At 34.1% G+C, this 20521-nt stretch overlaps 1 protein-coding gene across 1 annotated transcript in view; it reads right to left on the bottom strand.

Moving 5' to 3' along the window:
• LOC140755100 (facilitated trehalose transporter Tret1) overlaps window positions 1–20521 on the bottom strand; it is a 103539-nt gene that overhangs the window by 77534 nt on the left and 5484 nt on the right. The gene's annotated exons all lie outside the window — the stretch shown is intronic.

The following is a 20521-nucleotide window of genomic DNA, read 5'->3' on the forward strand; positions in this document are numbered from 1 at the left end:
TAGGAATAGCATTTCAGCAATTACTATTTACATTCACGTGAACTGCATGTTTGCTTAATACATCGTCTGCTTCAATATCATAGAAAAAAGGAGTCTTAGATTCATTGGTTTTATTCAATAAATTTGCTTTGAAATATTTTAATTGAATTTAAATTTTGTATTGTAATAGACATTTAATGAGTAGGCTTCTAGTCTACCAATTCGCACTTGGCCAGCGCTGTGGACTATGGCCTAATCCTTCTTATTATGAGAGGAGACCCGTGCCCAGCAGTGGGACAGTAATGGGTTGATCATGATGAATACCTAAACTTATTCTAATTCATTTCAATATTGACACATTGAGAATGTTCATCTTCACAACTTTAGTGTTCTAAAAAAAATCTCATTTGTACCATTTACAAGCCTTTTGAAATACATACAAAGGTCGTGTTAAAGTGTCGTTAATAAATCTTAATTATTCCACACCTCGCCAGCTGTGTCGCTTTCAATTTCAAGCTTGTCACATCACAACTGATCTGGGGTTTTTTAAACCTATTTCTTCATCCACGCTTTGATTCCCTTGTAAATCTTTCACACTTGTTTTTGTGTATTCACAAGTGTTTTGGAACTGTTTTCTTTTTATTCCTAGAAATTTTAACGGCAATCACGCACCTCTGATTTTTAGTAATGTGCGTTAGGTTTTATTAACCATATTTAATCAATTAATTAGAAATTAATTGATTAAATATGGTTAATAAAACCTACACTTCAAAGAGCTCTGAAATAATTTTGTGTGAAATCTACCAATCAGCATTTGGCCAGTGCTAGTATCGCTATATTCCTTCCCAGCAGTGGGACAATAGCTAATAAGTTGATGACAAGACATTACAACTTTATTGTATTAATTAAGATTCTGATTTCCTTTCCACGAAATATTTTTCTTAGTTTTCCCTTCTTTTCACATATTTCAGAATACACATTATTGCGTTAATTACTTTATTTTTAACGAAAGAGCTTCACAGAAACTATAAGAGCCTTTAATTACTTCATCGGCATTTTATTTTTGTCCCCCACAAGCAATTTCAAGCTTGTCATCTTGCAACTGATCTGGAGTTTCTTTTAAGTCCACGTCTTAATCTATATTAAGAATTTCTTTAAAGTCTTTCACACTTTCATTTTTTTTTTGTATTTTTGTTCCTAAAAGTTTTGCTTGTATGTTTTCGCATCTTTCTTGGTTTTTTGAGAATATCAGACACATAAAAATAAACATTTATTTTGTTATTATGCTGAAATTGTCCTATTTGTATCAGTCTTTGTTAGCTAAAACATTAGATGGGTGGACTAAAAGCGGACGCTGACAAAAGAACGTAAAATATTTGACGAATTTTTAGACTATTTCAGAGTTTATTTACACTTTTTAATAAAATAACATAGAAGTATGAGATCAGGTGGATTGCAGACGAGAATGCAATTGACCTGATTGTAAGTGGCTACTCCCGCCCAAAGACATGTGTAATGAACCGTAGTTAAGATTCCTTAGGTTGGCCACAATTGCGCCGCTTCCCTTGTGAATTTAGCTAGAATGCCTCGGAAAAGTATGTCTCCCTTATTTCACCCTTCAGCCCAGAACACAGCAGCGCTTAACTCTGCTATTATTAGGCTGAAATAGGTGTTACGGGTCTAGGCTGAAATAGGTGTGTCGAACCGTAGAGGGTTTTACAATTTGATTTAGAGATTTTAGCATTATAAATACAAAGTCGTACATATGTTATGTCAAGAAGACTCCAAATTTTTTTTTATAATATAGGAGTGGCAGACGAGCATGACCGGCTGGTAAGTGGCTGCTGCCGCCCATGGACATCTGTAATCAACCCCAGATAGGATTAGATATTTCTATCTAAGGTCGGCCACAGATGCACCGCTACCCCTGAGGACTAAGCTGGAACACCTCGGAAAAGTACGTCCCCCTTACCACACCCTTTAAAACTGAACACAGCAGCGCCTAACACTGCTGTTATTAAGCAGAAATAGGTATGGCGGTGGTGCCGCCGGAGTCGAACCACAAATCAAATCAAATCAAATCATTTATTTTGCTTAATGCAATGCATTTATTTATACCTATAGTATACAGTTGTTATATCATAAAATTGTCCTCTATATTACACCTCTTAGAGGTATGCAAAATTTTAATTAATACATAATTGTCTTCTTAATCTAATATTTTAATATTATAATTCAATTTCATTATAATTAAATACAATTAATTCAACAAACGTTATTAAACGTTAACTAATTTATATTAAATGTCAAAAATTCACGAATGTCATAAAAGTTATGTTCTAATAAGAATTTTTTAAGTTTTAACTTAAACAATTTTTCCGGTACATTTTTAAAAGTATCAGGCAGTCTATTATACATTTTTATACACATGCTGTATGCATTATTTAGGAGCAGGGATGTACGTGGTGGGTCAGGAAAAACCAGTCTGTCAGGATTTCTTGTATTTTTAAGATAAATTTCCTTGGCTGTTCTAAAAATATTTTTATGCCTTTTTACAAAACTACATGTTTCCAGGATGTATATATCTGTTAAAGTTAGTATATTTAATTTTTTAAATAGCGGTCTACATGAATCAAAGGGTTCTACCACCTTCTAATAATCCTAAATGCATTGATCTATAAATATAAAATGTCATTGCCTAAATGCAATTGATTGAAATATAGGATTCTTTATTACGTCTCCGATGTCTCCGTAGAGTAATGTCTTCAAATTACGCAAGTGATAGTCGATAAGTCATGTCGTAAAACAGGCTTCGAGCTATTTATTTCAACTCAATTACACCGGAGAGATTAACATTTAATAGGGTGTAATCACCATGAACTGCGTACCATTTTTATGGTGGAAACTTGGACGGTTTAAGTGATATTAATTGAGCCCGTATAGCCCTGCGGCTTATGTTCGACGTCATCCCTTTAGTGTCCCAATGCTGGACACGGGACTCAGAGTGAGAGGAATTGAGACCATATTCTATCGCGCTGACCAAAGAGGTAGAAACCTCTGTGGTTCAACCCCAGCGGCACCATCGCTACACCTATTTTAGTCTAATAACAGCAGTGTTAAGCACTTCTGTGTTCTGGTTTGAAGGGTACGGTAAGGAAGACATACTTTTCCGAGCAATTCCAGGATAGTCCATCTGTGGCCGATCTCAGGTAGGAATCTAATCTTTTCTGGGATTGATTACATATGTCCATGTGCAGTGCAATAGTAACCTACCATCAGGTGGACTGCGAGCTCGTCTGCTACTATTATATTATAAAATACCTCACACAACGTTTTATTAAATACCTCTCAGGTGTGCAGATTTCCTTACGTGATTTTGTTCGCCTTTATAAGAAGTGATCATTAATTTCAAATATATTATAAATAATTAATAGAAAAAATAATTTGTCACCTACATCAGCTGCTGTAAAAGTGTGTTGAGTTCCCAAAATGTCTACATTCACATCACTTGGTCATTAGGTCTAATTATCTCATCCGAAATACGGAAGTAGTTTTCTGAACCATCAACCAAAACAGCTGGGGATGTTTCAAGCGTTTCCTGTTCTATAATAAGCGTGTCTGGGAGTTACTAAAAATAGACTGCTAAAATGGTAAACGAAGCGATAGCTTAGTTAGAAACTCGGCCCCTCAATAAGTCCGAGGTTCGAATCCCAGGCAGTTGTGTGCGTAGTAAAAATTGGTTATGTTGATTTAAGGGTTAGTGAAAATATTATGAGAAAACCTAAACGACTGAGGCTTCAAAAAACTTCTCAAAGTTTGTTCAAAGCATCCAACAATTAAGGGACTTTTTTTGTAAAACTTTCAACTTCTAATCCTGTTAAGTTTTCTCAACATCGCTTAGTAAGGAGTACCTTTCAAGCCTTGGTATAAAAACAATAATTCAGGTATTCTTAACTCATAAACAGACAGTCCAATCTATATAATTGCATATATAAATATATACCTGTAAGTCATCCGCAATCTAAAACGTAAACATTAATGTTTACTTAAATAAGTTTACACAGTCATGACCAATTTGATCCAAGCTCGTAATTCTAATGCTGTTTACATTGCATAGTAATTTACTCCCCAATTACTTTATTTATGCTAATTAAACGACTTTACGACTGCGTTGGTCTCTAATGGCTTTTAATTCCAAATTTAGGTATTTATTATTGTTCTAGTAACGTTAATTAAGTAGTGGACATTATTTTTGTAATGTAATTCTAGCAAATAAGCAAGCAGTTTTCTTGTCACTGCCGTGTATGGACATCTGTAATCAAACCCAAACTCCAGTTCAAATTCCAATCCAAATTGGATTGGAATTTGAACTGGAGTCGGTAAGTTATATAAATTCCGAGGACTAAGTTGAAACGCCTCATTTAAATGCCTTGCTTGCCCCGTCAAACCATTAACATAGCAGCGCTTAACACTGCTGATATTCGGCAGAAATAAGTGTTACGGTGGTACCCCCGGAGTCGAATCAGAGAGGATTCAACCTTCCTATTTCTATTGCTTGGTGGTAAGTCACGGTCAAGTCAAGGTTTTTGTAATAAACCCGTGTTAGCGTTAAAGTGTAACTTAAACTGGTCATAATTGCAATGCAGTGATAGCCTAGTGGTTAAGAAACGCGGCCTCTCGATCGAGGGGTCCGAGGTGCAAATCCCAGGCACGCACCTCTGATTTTCAAATTTATGTGCGTATTAGAAATTAATTATCACTTGCTTAAACGGTGAAGGAAAACATCGTTAGGAAACCTGCATACCTGAGAGATTTATAGAAAAAAATCTTAAAGGTATGTGAAGTCTACCAATACGCACTTGGCCAGCGCGGTGGACTATGGCCTAATCCTTCTCATTCTGAGAGGAGACCCGTGCCCAGCAGTGGGACAATAATGGGTTGATGATGAATTGCAATGACTCTGAGGACTAAGTTAGAACGCCTGGATTAAGTATTTACTATACCTACTTGTCCCTTAAAACCATAACAGCGGTGACCAATACTTTTATTAGGCAGAAATAGGTCTGGCGGTATTGAAACTTATATTTTAGAAGTTATTAATTATTACGATTAAAATAAGAAAAAAATCATAAAACAGTTAAAAGTCCTTTTTTTATAGATTTTATTTATAGATTTTAACGATAACATATGTATATTAAATTATTAAAAAAAGAAAAGATAAAGATAAAATGGAATTCACAATTATTGCAACCATAACACAATAATAAAAGTAAACTTTACATGTTATTACTGCACCTAATCTGGTAGCGAGCAGCGTCGTAAAATGGAACTAGTTTTACACGGGAAACAAGAAAACCAGTGGTTCCCAAAGTGCGATGATAACCCCTTATAGAATCGCGAGAGGTGGCGAAGGGCTAAGCTAAAAGTAGGGCGTTAAAGCAATTTAAGAGACGACTGTTTTATTTAGGTTAACTCAGCTTACTAGTCGTAAATATAGGTATGTTTTTGTTATTTTAAAGACATATGATTGGTATAGAAATATCTTCTTTTTATAAAAGAGCAGAAAAATGGAGATGCCATAAAATTGTTGATTATAAAAATGGTTGGTAGTAAAAAGTTTGAGAACCTCTGATGTGAACTGATAAATATAGAACATAAAGTTTCTATGCAATAACACTTCGTATCTTGTAATGTAGTCTGTTTTATCATTATTACTATTTAGGGCCTAGTGTATGATACTACGAAAAGGTGCAAAAAGATCTCACCTTTAAGACTATAGTTTCTAAGATCTAGATAAGATTCGTCTATTCTAAAATCTAGATGCACAACAGTGCGTTCACCAAATTCGGATGTATATGCTTGACTTGATAGCACTACCGCCAAATTTATTTCTGGTTTATGGTAGTTTACGCTGTTATGTACTTTGATTTTGTTTAAGGTTCCGTGCCCAAAGGGTAATAACGGAACCCTATCACTAAGACTTCGCCATCTGTCCACCTGTCACAGGGCTCTATCTCTAGACCGTAATAGATAGATACTTTAAATGTGTGGAGAGGATGCATAACGGTGGCCGCTATAACAACAAATACTAAAAATATAATAAAGTTTAATATGAAAGTGGGGTCTCCATCCTCGGATAAGTATGTCTCCCTTACAGAATTAATACTTGAATGGTGTGGTAAGGTAAGGCACATATTACGTTGTTGCAACTTTGTCCTTAAACATAGGAATGACTTTATGACTTAATTCAGAAAAGACTCTAATTGTTGTAAGGTTTCATTGTAGGTATAATGTATGATTGTATACAACTTTGAAAAAATCCGAAATTTGCCGTGATAACACGCCATCAGGTCTTATCAGGTTGTCTGTCTGTTTGTCTAAACTCTAAATAGATTAGCAAACAAGCAAACAAAAATACCAAAAATACTTACGCTTCCATTTGACAGTTCATTTTTAAGGTTCCGTACCCAAAGAGTAAAAACGGATCCTTATTACAAAGCCTGTCGTCGTCGTCGATGTCTGTCCGTCTGCCAGCTCTATCTGTATCTAAAAAACACTCTATCTCTTGAACCGTAATAAACTTTTGAAATATTTTACGGAGTATTTGTACGCTATAATAAGTGCTAACAATGAAAAGTTACCGTACCTATACGAAATGGCTTTTTTCGGCGTTTTTATCTATTGAACCGTGATAGGAAGACAGTTAAAATTTTCACAATGCATTAACTTCAATGGCTTCTGTCATAACAATTAAGACTAAACAACAAATACCATATGGTACGGAACCCTTCATGTAAGGTTCGACTCACTCTTGACCAAATTTTGTTCTATCCATCCTCAGGTATTAGGGTTACTAGTTAACTTGACACATATCTAGGAAAGTTTACACATTTACGTTTAACGGAATAGCAAGTTATTTTCGCGATGCTCCCATTGCACGTATTGTAAATATTATGTTTCTACATGTTCCGTGTTGACCTAGTTCTTGGTATTGTATCAAATATAGATAACGACGTCCTCGTAATCCTGATAAACAACTTATTTAGATTTAAAAAGATCAAACCTTGATTAAGTTTTATTTACTTTTGCAGGTTAACCCTGAATATATGAGTATGTCTTTTGAGGAGGAAAAGAATGTAAGCTACCAAGGCTTTTCAACTTAGTCCTTAGGGGTAGGATCGCGTCTGTTGCTAACCTCAGGTAGGAATCTAAATAAAAATATAATGATAAAAGTCGGAAATACGTATGGCGGTTATACCGCTAGAATGATGAAATAAATGATGGTAGCTACGGAACCCTCCATGTACGATTCGACTCGCACTTGACCAATTTTGTCATATCCTCTCCTGACCAATAGGATATTAGGGTTACTAGTTAACTTGACACATATCTAGGACGAAAGTTTACACATTATTTACGCATCGGTTTACGTTTAACGGAAGTTATTTTCGCCATGCTCTCATTGCATGTAATGTAAATATTATGTTTCTACATGTTCCGTGTTACCTAGTACTGTTCTTGGTATTGTGTTGAATATAGAGGTTTACGATGTCCTCGTAATCCTGATAAACAACTTATTTATATTTGAAAAGGAACCTTGCACATTTTTTGCTATTTTCGCATATTTTTGGGGACGAAAGTAGTATGTAATTGAGGCGTTTAAACTTAGTCATCAGCAGTAGCAACTGCCTGTTGCGAACCTCAGATAGGAATCTAATCATGTCAGGAGTTGATTACAGACAGCCACGGACATAAGTAAACTTACCATCAGGTGAACTGCATACCTTGTTCTTTATCTGCTGCCTTATTATTAAAAAATAACACAGAAATACGCATGGCGGTTGTACCGCTAGAACCCTTATAACCGCCGTTTCTATTTCTGCATTTTAAAAACAATCATTCCACCAGGTACCACTTAACATGAGACGATGTTTACTACTACAAAATTTAAAAAAAACAACACAAAAATACGCATGGCGGTCGTACGTCCAGATTCAAACAACCGCCATGCCTATTTCTTCAACAACAATTCCATATCGCCTTTAAAATACATGTTATTCATATATTTCTTATGTGCGTGTGTATGTCACTGAACTTCTCCTAAACGACTGGACTGATTTTGATGAAATTTGTTGTGCGTGTTCAAGGGGACTTGAGAATGGTTTAGATTCACAATTTAGTCCGTGGGATAAGGTTTTTTTTAAATTAATTTTTAATTCGTAAATAGTTATAGAATCGGAAATTATGCATTTGATCAAGTAATGATCTTTAGCAAAGTTGTTGTCCAAGAGACCACGAGGCTTTGGGACTTGATAAGACCAATTTTCGACAGATGGCACCACTGTCATTCCAATGCAGGTAGGTACAAATTTTCCGTTTTATGTATGTCATATTATTTCTTTAAAATGCGAGCGAAGCCGCGGGCACCACTAGTTTCGTATAAAACCTTTGTTTTTAATCGGCAATTGTCACGTATGAGTCGTGCAGTGCGTGCGTCAGCCCATCGTCGGCAGTTAAACTCCAATTAGCGAGATAAACTTAACGTGGAAGTTCATTTCGTTACGTCACTTACTCGGAAGCTTAAGCTTTCTATTTTATTTGGTTTGGCGACTGTCAAACGATTGTTGAAGTGATAGCTTTGTGGTTGAGAAATTCGGCTTCTCGTTCGGGCGGTCCGAGGTTCAAATACCAAGCATCCAAAATTAATTATGTTGCTTAAACGGTGATTACCTACATCGTGAAGAAAGTTGTATACCGATACTGAGAGTGGAAAAAAAAATCAAAAAATTGCGTGACGTCTACCAATTCGCACTTGGGCAGCGCGGTGGACTATCGGACGGATCTTCTCTCAAAACACAAAGGATTTTTGAAGAGCCTTAGACACTATTACAGATAATTTCAAGCTCAAGTTTCATCACATTGTTTCCTTTCGCTATTATTGCGCAATTAAATGGAAAAGGGGTTATAAAAGGTTTCTTATTGATTTTTCGAGAGTGGTATAATTTGATCCTGGATTTATACAAGGAAATGCAATCTTTGGATTTAATCTCGGGCGTAATCGATAGGAACATTAGACCAAAATATATACCACTAACTAATACAACACACAAAGTAAATTTAGCTGCGAATTTCAGTATATTTACAAGAAACCGACATTACCACCTGTATTTACAACGTCAAGTAAACATAGGTATTACTAAGACCATTTACTAAAACATAAACACTATTAAACTGGAGAATAAATCTATTAAACCGGAGAATAAATCGAGGAATGTTCGTTAAAGATAAACACCGAGGAATTTACCAATAATTAATCAATTAGACGCCAGTCGAAGGCCAAACTCGAATCTATTAACGTTTGGACAATTTCTCTCAATCAAATAGAATTGACCGAGTGAGTCATAGTATCAATAATGTTAGAATCCGTCGCTGACTTCTGTTTATAACCACTATTTAATGCTTTGTTCAGACTTCATTTAAAAGCAATGATAGCCTAGTTATTATCTCAAACAATCAGAAAGTCCAAGGTTCGAATCCCAGACCTGATTTTTCAAAGTAACGTATAAGAGGTTTAATAGTGAAAAACCTACATGCCTAAGAGTTCTTCCACGAATCTTTTATAATATATTTTTTTATTGCTTGCAAACTTTCATCAACATTGATTCATCTGATAGTAAGTGACCATTGCCGCCCATCAACACCACATAGAATCCCTTTTTAATCAGGCATTGCTATTTGAACAAATTTAACTTGAAAGCTTATTTCATATTGAAAAGTTCAACTAAAGGCTCAATGGACCTTTAAGCCTATCCGAAATAATGTATGACAGTAATTCCGTTATGTTTAGTTTAATTTAATATCAATCACAAAACCAAGAGAAGAAAAGTGTCCATAAGATCAATCAATCAAATATTTTACCAAAGATCAACATTTGACAATTACTTCATACTAGAAATGTTTAAATTTCTGTATCTGGTATCACAATTTGGATAGATAGAGTATTAATAACGGATAAGGCAACATCTTAAGAAATCATCGAGAAACTCATTAAAATAATAAATGAAAAGTAAATACTTAGGAGTCCTTAGTCAATTAAGGGCAAGCACTAGATTTTCCCTACAAGTGCTCAGAATGTAAACTGCAGTCATACCTTGTCACTTTCTTAATAGAAAACGGTTCCGCAAACAATTTCATCTTGGGTGCGTTTATAATGATGCAGATTATCGGCACCGACGTTATTGAAAAAAATATATAAGCATTATTTTTAAGCTTTTACCTAGGTATGTTAGATAAAATACGATATAATTGTGTTATTTTTTATAAAGTAATCAAATAAAATTAAAGTGAATTTTAACTAACTTGACTAGGTACTACAAATTTTATACGAATATTTTTTACAAAACTGTGATTGTTAAAATTACAAAATTGTTATTTAAAATTACCAACGAACGTTATAAAAACGAACCAAATAATGAACTTAAAGAAATTAATAATGCAAAATCAAAAATGATTGTCTCCAAATAAACAACGATACCTCAAAACAATATCCGCCTTTGGAATCGGCATGTCTATAATCGCACCCTATGATAATTTACAGTCAATAGACAGGTAACATTTGGATATCTATATATTTTAAGCTCGACAGCTGAAATAAGATAGCAAGTCTATAGCTTTGCGCTATCTGCACGCCCACACTAACAAAACAAAACATATTGCGCAATATATTGTTCTATAAAAGATATATGTATGTTGCTTTATAAAAGATAATCTAAAGTTGCAAACAAGCAACCTTTTCTTATCTAATGGAAGTAGTAAGCTCATCTAATATTGAATTGACATTGATATTGTTAAACAAATTGCTATAAATAGAGAATTATTATTTAAAAAAAACACTATTACTTAAAAATCCTAGTAGATGCCGTGAACATACACAAAATTTAATGCACAAACACCCAGACCCAGAACCGATATCTAAATTCACCATTTTCGTAGTGTCTGACCGGAGATCGAACCCTGAACCCTTTGCGCGTTAGATCAGTATGGTGTTCGATCCGCCATGCGGGTTGTCGAATCTTAAACGACGGTCAGATTTTAAACGAATCCAATGGCACTTATGTTAAAATCCATACATACAATACATACATACGATCGAAAAACATTACCCTCAGCAGTCAAGAAAAAAAAAACAGTTTAAAAAAATAGTTTAAAAAGAAAATCTATTACTATTACGCTCGACTCCTATGTTAGTATGGGCATCTATATTAATAAAATTCCTATCCAGAAATAATTTACGAGACATAAATCTATTAATACTAGTGACGAAATATCATAGTTAATTTGTAAACGAGTGACTCAACTTATTTGACAGTTGAGGTTTATGATAACCGTTAACTAAGTACGGTGGGTAGCACCATGTAAATTTAACGTTAACCAAATGCTAACCAGCCGTCGAATCCGCGGTTAAGTAGTTCATCGGTTCATTTTAGTTACAAATAACAGTTATAACACTTAATGTTCACCATTCTGTTTCGATCAATTTTTACCCACAATTACATAGTCACATAGATGGTTACATAGAAAGTCAGTTTAAAGTTTGCGTTAAAGTTGACTATAACAATTACTTTGACAATAGCGATGGAATGTAACAATTCTTTGTTGCACCAACTTATTTGTTATTAACATCATCTGTAACACTCATTTTCATTCGACGTTGTCAGACACGGAAAAACAGTGACTGTAACCGAAATCGACCGGTTAAAGTTAACTGTTATTTAGCGTCATGTTAACCGTAACTAAAATGCAACCCATGAAATTCTTAGTGTAAATTTGACGGCTGGTTAGGCTTTTGTTAACGTTAAAGTTACATGGTGCAACCCACCCTAACATGATGCCGCCAAAACGTCACGTTACTAACATAGTAACTAACTAACTCGCAAGTAACTAACTATTGTCTTGTAACTAAACATTACCCGCAATATGTATTATGAAATCCATTGTTATTATAACCCAGTTAATGTCCAAAAATAGCTCGTTAATCAAGTTTTATTCAAACTGTCAATCAACAGATTGTACTACTGTAACTATTTTCGAGAATAAGTAATCAATTTAGATGAGACTCAATGATAAATAATTTATGGGAAATAACAGTTTGAAGGTGGTAGAACCCTTTGTGGTTCGACTCCGGCTACACCACCGCCACATCTATTCTTGCCTCATAACAGCAGTGTTAAACGCTGCTGTGTTCTGGTTTGAAGGGTGTGGTAAGGGAGACAGACTTTTCCGAGGCGTTCCAGCTTAGTCCTCAGGGGTAGCGGCGCATCTGTAGCCGACCTTAGGTAGGAATATCTAATCCTATTCATTACAGATGTACATGGGCGGTAGTAGCCACTTACCATCAGGTGGAGTAATTGCTCGTCTGTTAGTTTAATATTAAAAAAAGCATACAATATACATTAGGGCATTTCACAGTCACCGACAAGCTGTCGCCCGTGTGTTTTGTTCCTTAGTCAAAAGTATTGACTATCACAAACTGCATAATGCCGTTTTTGTGATTGATATTATAGTCTCATCAGGTATTTTAATCAGTCTGCTGTCAACGGATGATCGATGCCACATTGCGCCATCTCACGGACGGTGTTATGCGATACCTAATGCATTAGAGAACGTCTTTATTAGGGATGTGTTATGTAACATATGTTAATTTTTTTTTTTAATTAGTTGTGGGTTGGTTTTTGATAGTTCTAGTTAATTAATATTGTAGTGGTAAATTAGTGGATTGCCATTATCAGCCAAGATAATAGTTTGATTCGTCTCTAGCTGAGGGTCTCAGGTCGAATCCAAAACACGCACCTCAGATTTTTCCAAGTAATATGAAATGTAAAATTATCATAAAATAATCAGCATGTTAGACATTTTTTAAAATAAAAAGGTCTAAAATATATATGAAGTCTAATAAATCATCATCATCAACCCATTAATGTCCCACAGCTGGGCTCGGGTCTCCTCTCAGAGTGAGAAGGATTAGGCCATCGTCCACCGCGCTGGCCAAGTGCGTATTGGTAGACTACACATACCGTTTAAAACTTTTTTTTTTTTTAAAAGATTTCTCAGGTATGCAGGTTTCCTCACGATGTTTTCCTTCACCGTTTAAGCACGTGATAATTAATTTCTAATACGCACATAACTTTGAAAAATCAGAGGTACGTGCCTGGGATTTGAACCTCGTCTAATAAATATGAATTGTATATGGCCAGTGTGATGGACTATGGTCAAAGCCCTTCTTATTCTCAAGGAGACAGGCGTTCAACAGCAAGACAATAATGGATTAATGATGACAATGATGTAATTACCATTAAAATATAATTTATTCTCGCCATAATCCGTGAAATACAATTTTGATAACATATACAATGACGTCACAACTTACTCTCGTTTGGACTTCACATTGTAAAATAATTAATATTTTTTAATTATTCTCGGATAAAAAGCAAAGAATTAATACATTTAAGATATTTTAATTTGTAGTCGTGTCCAAGAAATTTATCAACTATGTATACAAATATATTGTGTCTGTCTAAAGGACGTTATCCGCGAGTCTTACATATAATATTACATATAAATCAAGCGTTACACCAAAATAGAGTTGTAATATAATATAAAAAAATATTACTTTTTGTTGTGGAAATCCGTGAAATACTAAACAATTTGTTTACATATACAATGACGTCACCACTTACCATTGCTTGGACCTTACATTTTAAAATAATGATTAATAATTATGCTCGAAAATAAATACAAAGGATCCATTTATTTACGATATTTCAGTTTGTAGTCGTGGCTACTAAATTAATCAACTACGTATATATAAATATATTTTGTCTGTCTAAAGTACGCTCTCCGTGAGTTTTATAGCACGACTTAGGGCTTACATATTTGTAATATTACATGTAAATAGTACACATATAATATGTTACACCGAAATATAGTTGTAATGTAATATACAATAATTATTTTCTCGTCGAAATCCGTGATATACTTAAACATTTCTTTACATATACAATGACGTCACAACTCACTATTGCTTGTATTCACATTTTCAAATAATGAATATTTTTTAATTATTCTCGGATTATATTTGTCGTTTGTATTTGTAGTAGTCGGGTTGTATTTGTAGTCGTGTCCACTAAATTAATCAACTACATATACACAAATATATTGTCTGTCAGAAGTACGCAATCCGTGAGTCTTAGCACGACTTTACGCTTACAAATATGTAATATTACATATAAATCAAGCGTTACACCGAAATAGAGTTGTAATGTAATACTGGCTTCCTTGGCAAATGGTTTCAGCGAGGCACACGATAGATTAATGTTGCCAGATAAGATTCAAATCCACACGCCATGAATCACGCTCTTAACACCTAGGGAACTAACTGATGTAGGATTGAACTAAATAGAGTAGAAAATGGATGGTAGGATGGATGGATTGAAAATAGAAGCAGATTATTAAGAACAAGATATTTTAAGATAGGTAGTGAAAATTGCGGACCTTTGAAGATTACTACGTAACGTATAAGGGAAGCGGGACACTCTACTACAGGTATTAACGTACTTAAAAAATTAACCCAACAATATTGTAGAACTACTTTTGACGCAACATTTTTATTTTTATTTTTATTTTTTTAATTCAATATGACGAAAACAGGCTCTTCCATTATTTTAACATAACAGTAGCCTACCTGATGGTAAGTGGAAGTGCCGTCCGTGGACATCTGACATGAACCTAAGATGAGACAAGAATCCTACCTGAGTTTGACCACAGAAGCGTTACTACCTTTTTTACATGAGGAAACCCTTTGTAATTGATGATTTGCGAGCTGCTCTGACATTTTTTATTGCTTTTTTAACAAGACATAGACAACGGATGACACTATTAACTATAAATTTAACAGACAATAATATAATAACCAAAAACAAAAATAATAGATTATTAATTAGTCCTATGGCCATAGACACCCTCCATAGTTTCTTAGCCGCGGGGACAGTTGAGAGGGTATGCCAGACTCCGACCGGTCAAAACACGATGTTCTTCTGGACGCCCTTTATCGAGACCACTGGTAAGCTAGGAACACTTGTCTGCGGTCCTACGCATTACTAGCCCTAAGGATTAAGTTGGACACTACTTCAATATCATCAAAAAATAATTGTTTTTAATACTTGTAAAGTTGTGTTGTCTGAAGGTGGTAGAACCCTTTGTTGAAGGTGGTAGAACCCTTTGTGGTTCGACTCCGGCGGCACCACCGCCTCACCTATTTCTACCTAAAAACAGCAGCGTTAGGCGCTGCTGTGTTCCGTTTTGAAGGGTGTGGTAAATGAGACATACTTATCCGAGGTGTTCCAGCTTAGTCCTCAAGGGTAGCGGCGCATCTGTGGCCGGACCTCAGGTAAGAATATCTGATCCTATCTTGGGGTTGATTACAGATGTCCATTGGCGGCAGTAGCCATTTACCAACAGGTGGTCTGCATGCTCGTCTGCTTCTCCTATATTATATATAAAAAAAGCTGTAATTAAGACAGATCATATTCGCCTGGAATTTTAATCCCGATCTCACGATGCGAAAGGCCGAATTTCACACCATTAGTTTATGACTGCTTAAGTAATATTACCCTTGAAATATTATTCATAAGCGATCATAATCCTATCACTATTACAAAATAACATAATATCTGAAAGGTCTGTCCTAAGGGCTTTACAAGTTACCCTTGATCTCTCGCAAGTTATATAAGCTTAACCTCTTTTCTAATGGTTCTGTAACGAGGTGTCAGTTAAGAAATTTAACTGGTTGACAAACTTGTAAAGTTAAATCTTTAAGTATACTAAAAGTGTGTGTGAACGGATGTATGTATTAAATTTATATTACTTTAAAATATGTTACATTTGTTCTATTGAAACTAATAAAAATTGTCTGCTACTAGATGGCGTTGTTTTCTCTGTCACGTCTGTCATATTAACGGTATTTATTTTTATATGTACTTTTACATGATTCTCAGCTCATAAACGTTCTCAATAGTATATTTTTTTCGATAATATATTATTATTATTAATTAATAATACAATTATTAATTACAGGCTGACTCAATAGTGTCGACCCAATAGAGCACATTCGTACGTATGACAGCGTATGACAGCACCGTAACTCGCTCAAACTAAAATACATTTAACCTATAAATAACTATAATTTCGATATTTCAAAATTGATTTCTTATTTCATAGCTATTACACATACACACATATGTGTAAACAGTAGTAATTTAAAAATCCCATAAAATACACTACAAATGATCGCATCCCACGACTTGACAAATAGGTAGATGTCACGCAAACTTTTTATCTCCATCGGTAATCAAACCTGAGACCTTAACGAGTGTGTGGCACACCAATTAGTGGGCATGATATATTTGCACATAAACACTGTTTTAGATTTATAAAGCGGTTTCTGTCATTGGGGTCAATTGGACCTTGTGTTGTGTTAGCAAAAACTTTATAGGATGTAGAGAGATAAAGCCTAGATCGGTATGTATGACTTGTTTCAATAAAGACTGTAAAGCAAAATGCCAGCTCTCGTGTGTTTTTGTTGCATACAATATTAGATTATATTACATTATATATTATTTTTCATAATTATTTAGAAATAATAATTTAAAAGAGTATTTATAAGTTTTAAGCATTAACCAGATAATTATTATAACAACAAGTTAGACGAATTTAACGCCATTTAGCGGTAAAAACATTACCCTCTACAGTGGATAAAAAGCTGTTAAGATTGCTAGAGATTATGTTTACCAAACTTTAGATCATGATTTTTCCGAAATCCAATTTCAAATTGCCGGTAATGTAATAAAAATCTAATTTTATGGCGGCCAGTATACTTTTAACCACACTTACTTACATGCTGTAGGTAAATTTTGTTATTATTAAGGATAATCGTTAAACATTTATGTTTACATTTCCCGTAAATAGAATAGATAATAACCTACGTCTACTCTACAAATCAACGAAGTTTCCTTCCCAAAGTTCTCTGCTATTTTCTTGGCCTCACATCCTTTTCTTGATATCCTTTGACATCCTTTTTTGAAGGTGGTAAGCCCTTTGCGGTTCGACACCTTCCATGAAACTTAGCTTAGCCAAACATAGTCAACTTTCTCAAAGTCAGAAAAAGCTTAATAAAAGACTACTCTACTCTAAAATGATACCTATTACATAAAGCCAGAATTATGTAAAACGGTTTACGATGGATTCTTTTTTTAATTAATTGTTATTTTCCTGCTGGTATTGATTTTGCAGCATGTTTCATTCTTTTATTTAGTTCTTTTTTGTTCTTTTATTTAGTTTCTTTAATGTAGGTCTACGATGAATTCTAGAAAAACCCGGCAAAGGTCATCTTTTACAAATCTTCTAAAAGACAAAACGACGTCCGTTTCCTAGAACAATTTTCTAACAACAAAAGGCGGGCAATTTCTTGAACTAAATATGTCTGTATATACTTTTGTAGTAGATTGTACTAGACACGAAAACTAAGTATTACTAAATTATTGACATTTAACATCACAGTAAAACAATAACTAATGACTTTCTGTCAAGTTTCTATAAAGTTAATGATTTATTGACATTAAATTACCCAATCTCAATTAACATTAATTTTCCATCTAGTCTCAAAATCTTCGCTTAACAAGTTATACACCTTCATATAGAGGAGCCACAGGCTTAGAAGAACCTATGATTCTCACTAAAGTGATTACTGATTAATAAGTGTTTGTTGATACGAGCATAAATGAAATATTATTATAAACACAACTTGTAATTATTGTCACTTGTTTTGTAAAAATCCGCCAAGCCGTACTGCAGGGCTGCGTACTGCAGGGCGTGCCAAAGAATGAGACGTACATACTTACTTACATATAGTCATGTGCTCGAAAAACAAAAAAGATCTGTGTCGATAATTTAGAAATTGTAACTCATATTCAAATTAGGTTAGGTTAGGTTAGAAACAAAAATGGATGACAAGCATCAGATCTAAATCGAACGCATTTAAATTAACACACATCCATTTAAATCGTATTATCACAATACTGTAATACACTAATTATTTGGAACCATAGATTAGTAAAGATACTTTGCCGCCTTGAAATTGAATGAAGCCACAAACAGCTTATTTTAGTAAGTTCTTTTTTTGAATTCTTGACAAATAAAAACATTTTAGAGAAAATTTACGAATAAATAACTAATACTGCGTAATTTACGTAATAAATAAATAATTATATCAAATATTTTAGGGACATTTTAGCACGGAGACGTGGCAAAACTTTTTTACGCAACTATTTCAATTCTCAAAACTGGGTACATTTTCTTGTTAGGAGTGAGTAATCTTTACTAATCTATGTTTGGAACATGTAATGTGAAGGTACCCTTACAATTGCAGTGCGGGTCATTTAGCCACCGCGGTATCGATTATTATCTCGATCGTGACTCGATATCTTAGCGCCGATAACTCGATTGCACTCGCCTTCTGTGAATAAATACTGTACAAGTATTTATTTTGCTATGTTTGCGATATTTGCTGTATTGTAAATTGATACTAGTTTTTGCCAGTGGCTTTGCGTGGACTTTAGTTTAAACATGAGTTCACGGTATGAAGGATTTTTTATAATATTTGTAGAAAGTATTCGAGCATTTTTAGGAGATTGAAGTAGAGAAGTAATATGCGTATAGGTAAAATCTAATTGATAAGTGGTCAGTGTCTACAGACATTGTAAAGGCCCAATAGGACTGGAATACATTGTAATTGTAGCTCCATAGGCCTGTACAAAATAAATTCATTTAATTTAACCTCATTCTAACTCATTTCATTTCTTCGTATTCCATTTCGTCTCATTCCATTCCTTCTTATCACATTTCATCACATTCCATTTCATTTCGATATATTTACCGGTACAATTGGTTCCGCCTTACATCGGTCAGGGATTAAGTTCCGCGTTTTAACCTCTGGATCATGATTAATAAGCTGTAATCATCTAGCTTATTCTTTTAAATTTTGTAAACCAAGACAAAATAAATACACTTCATTCTATCTCATTCCACCTCATTTCATTTCATCCAATTCCATTCACAGATCTCAATATATTAACTTTAACGTCCATGTACATTATAGAAATATGCAACTTTGTAAAAAAACATAATAATCTATTTGTCTGCTCCAATGAAACAAAAAAATATAGTTCACGAAATCCGAACAAACTCGCAATACCACAATCTAGACTAGCAATGTATGGCTCCGGACCCTATTCTATGTGCGTCAAAATATATAATAAAATTCCGAAAGAAATCCAAGATGAAGACTCGCTTACATTTAAAAACAAACTAAGGAAACTATTAATAAGTAAATGCTATTATTCACTACAAGAATTTTTTTGAATGACTATACCTACAATCTACTTCAATAAAAATCTCACCTTTAACCTAAATAATGATAATGTTGACATTCCTATACTTAATTAAATACAATTTACATACATTAATATTAATTTTATATAATTGATTAATTTGACTTTGTATAAATATTGACATTTTATTGATATGAACCTATTAAAATGTAATAATAATGTATTTTCCATTTTATATAAACAATGACGATTCTAAGTTAAGATAAATATGAGCTAATGTGAATGTATTTCATTGCAATGCCCTAGCAGGGTACATGCATGTTCGAATACCCTACTTGTAACACCATAATTATGTACTGTATGCATGAGCAATAAAAATTTGAATTTGAATTTTGAATTTGAATTTCCATCTCGTCTCATCCCATTCCATTTCATCACATTCCGTTTCATTTCATCCCATTTCATTTAATTCCGATATATTTACCGGTGCCATTAGTCCCGCCCTATATCTGTCAGGGATTTAGTTCCGCGCTTTGACCTCTGGCTTGTGTTAATAACCTATAATCAATGCATTCGTGAATGCCTGTCAACAGGATTAATGGAAAATGTTCATGATTATTTAATCGTGAAATAATCACAGTGATAAATATGGAAATGTTAAGTATGCACTTAAGTAAAGTGTCTTTTACATACTGAGAAATCACCGACTGACGTGTGAGGTGAGCAGGTTCGATCCCCGGGTAGGTACAGATTTAAATATTTAATTAAATATCCTGTCTATGTGTGCCTTTGTAAGACAATAATGACATGCTTAATTAAATAAATTATTATTAAAATAATTTTAAATCATGTATGGTACCCTTCGAAGTAAGAGGTGTTAATCTAGAGTCTAGATTTATCAATATTAACAGATGATGTCATATTTCATTATTTGTCTAGATTCTTGACGTTGTTTTGCCATATAAATAAAAAAATGTTAAGGGTGAACAACCCTTATCACTTAGGGGTAAGAAAAATAGATAGTAGCCGATTCTCAGACCTACTGAATCTGCATATAAAATTTGGTGAAAATCGGTAAAGCCGTCTCGGAGCAGTACGGT

This window comes from Epargyreus clarus, unplaced genomic scaffold (assembly GCF_041222505.1).
Source record: "Epargyreus clarus isolate Ecla_fem2 unplaced genomic scaffold, WU_Ecla_fem_2.2 ptg000032l, whole genome shotgun sequence".
NCBI classification, from domain to species: domain Eukaryota; kingdom Metazoa; phylum Arthropoda; class Insecta; order Lepidoptera; family Hesperiidae; genus Epargyreus; species Epargyreus clarus.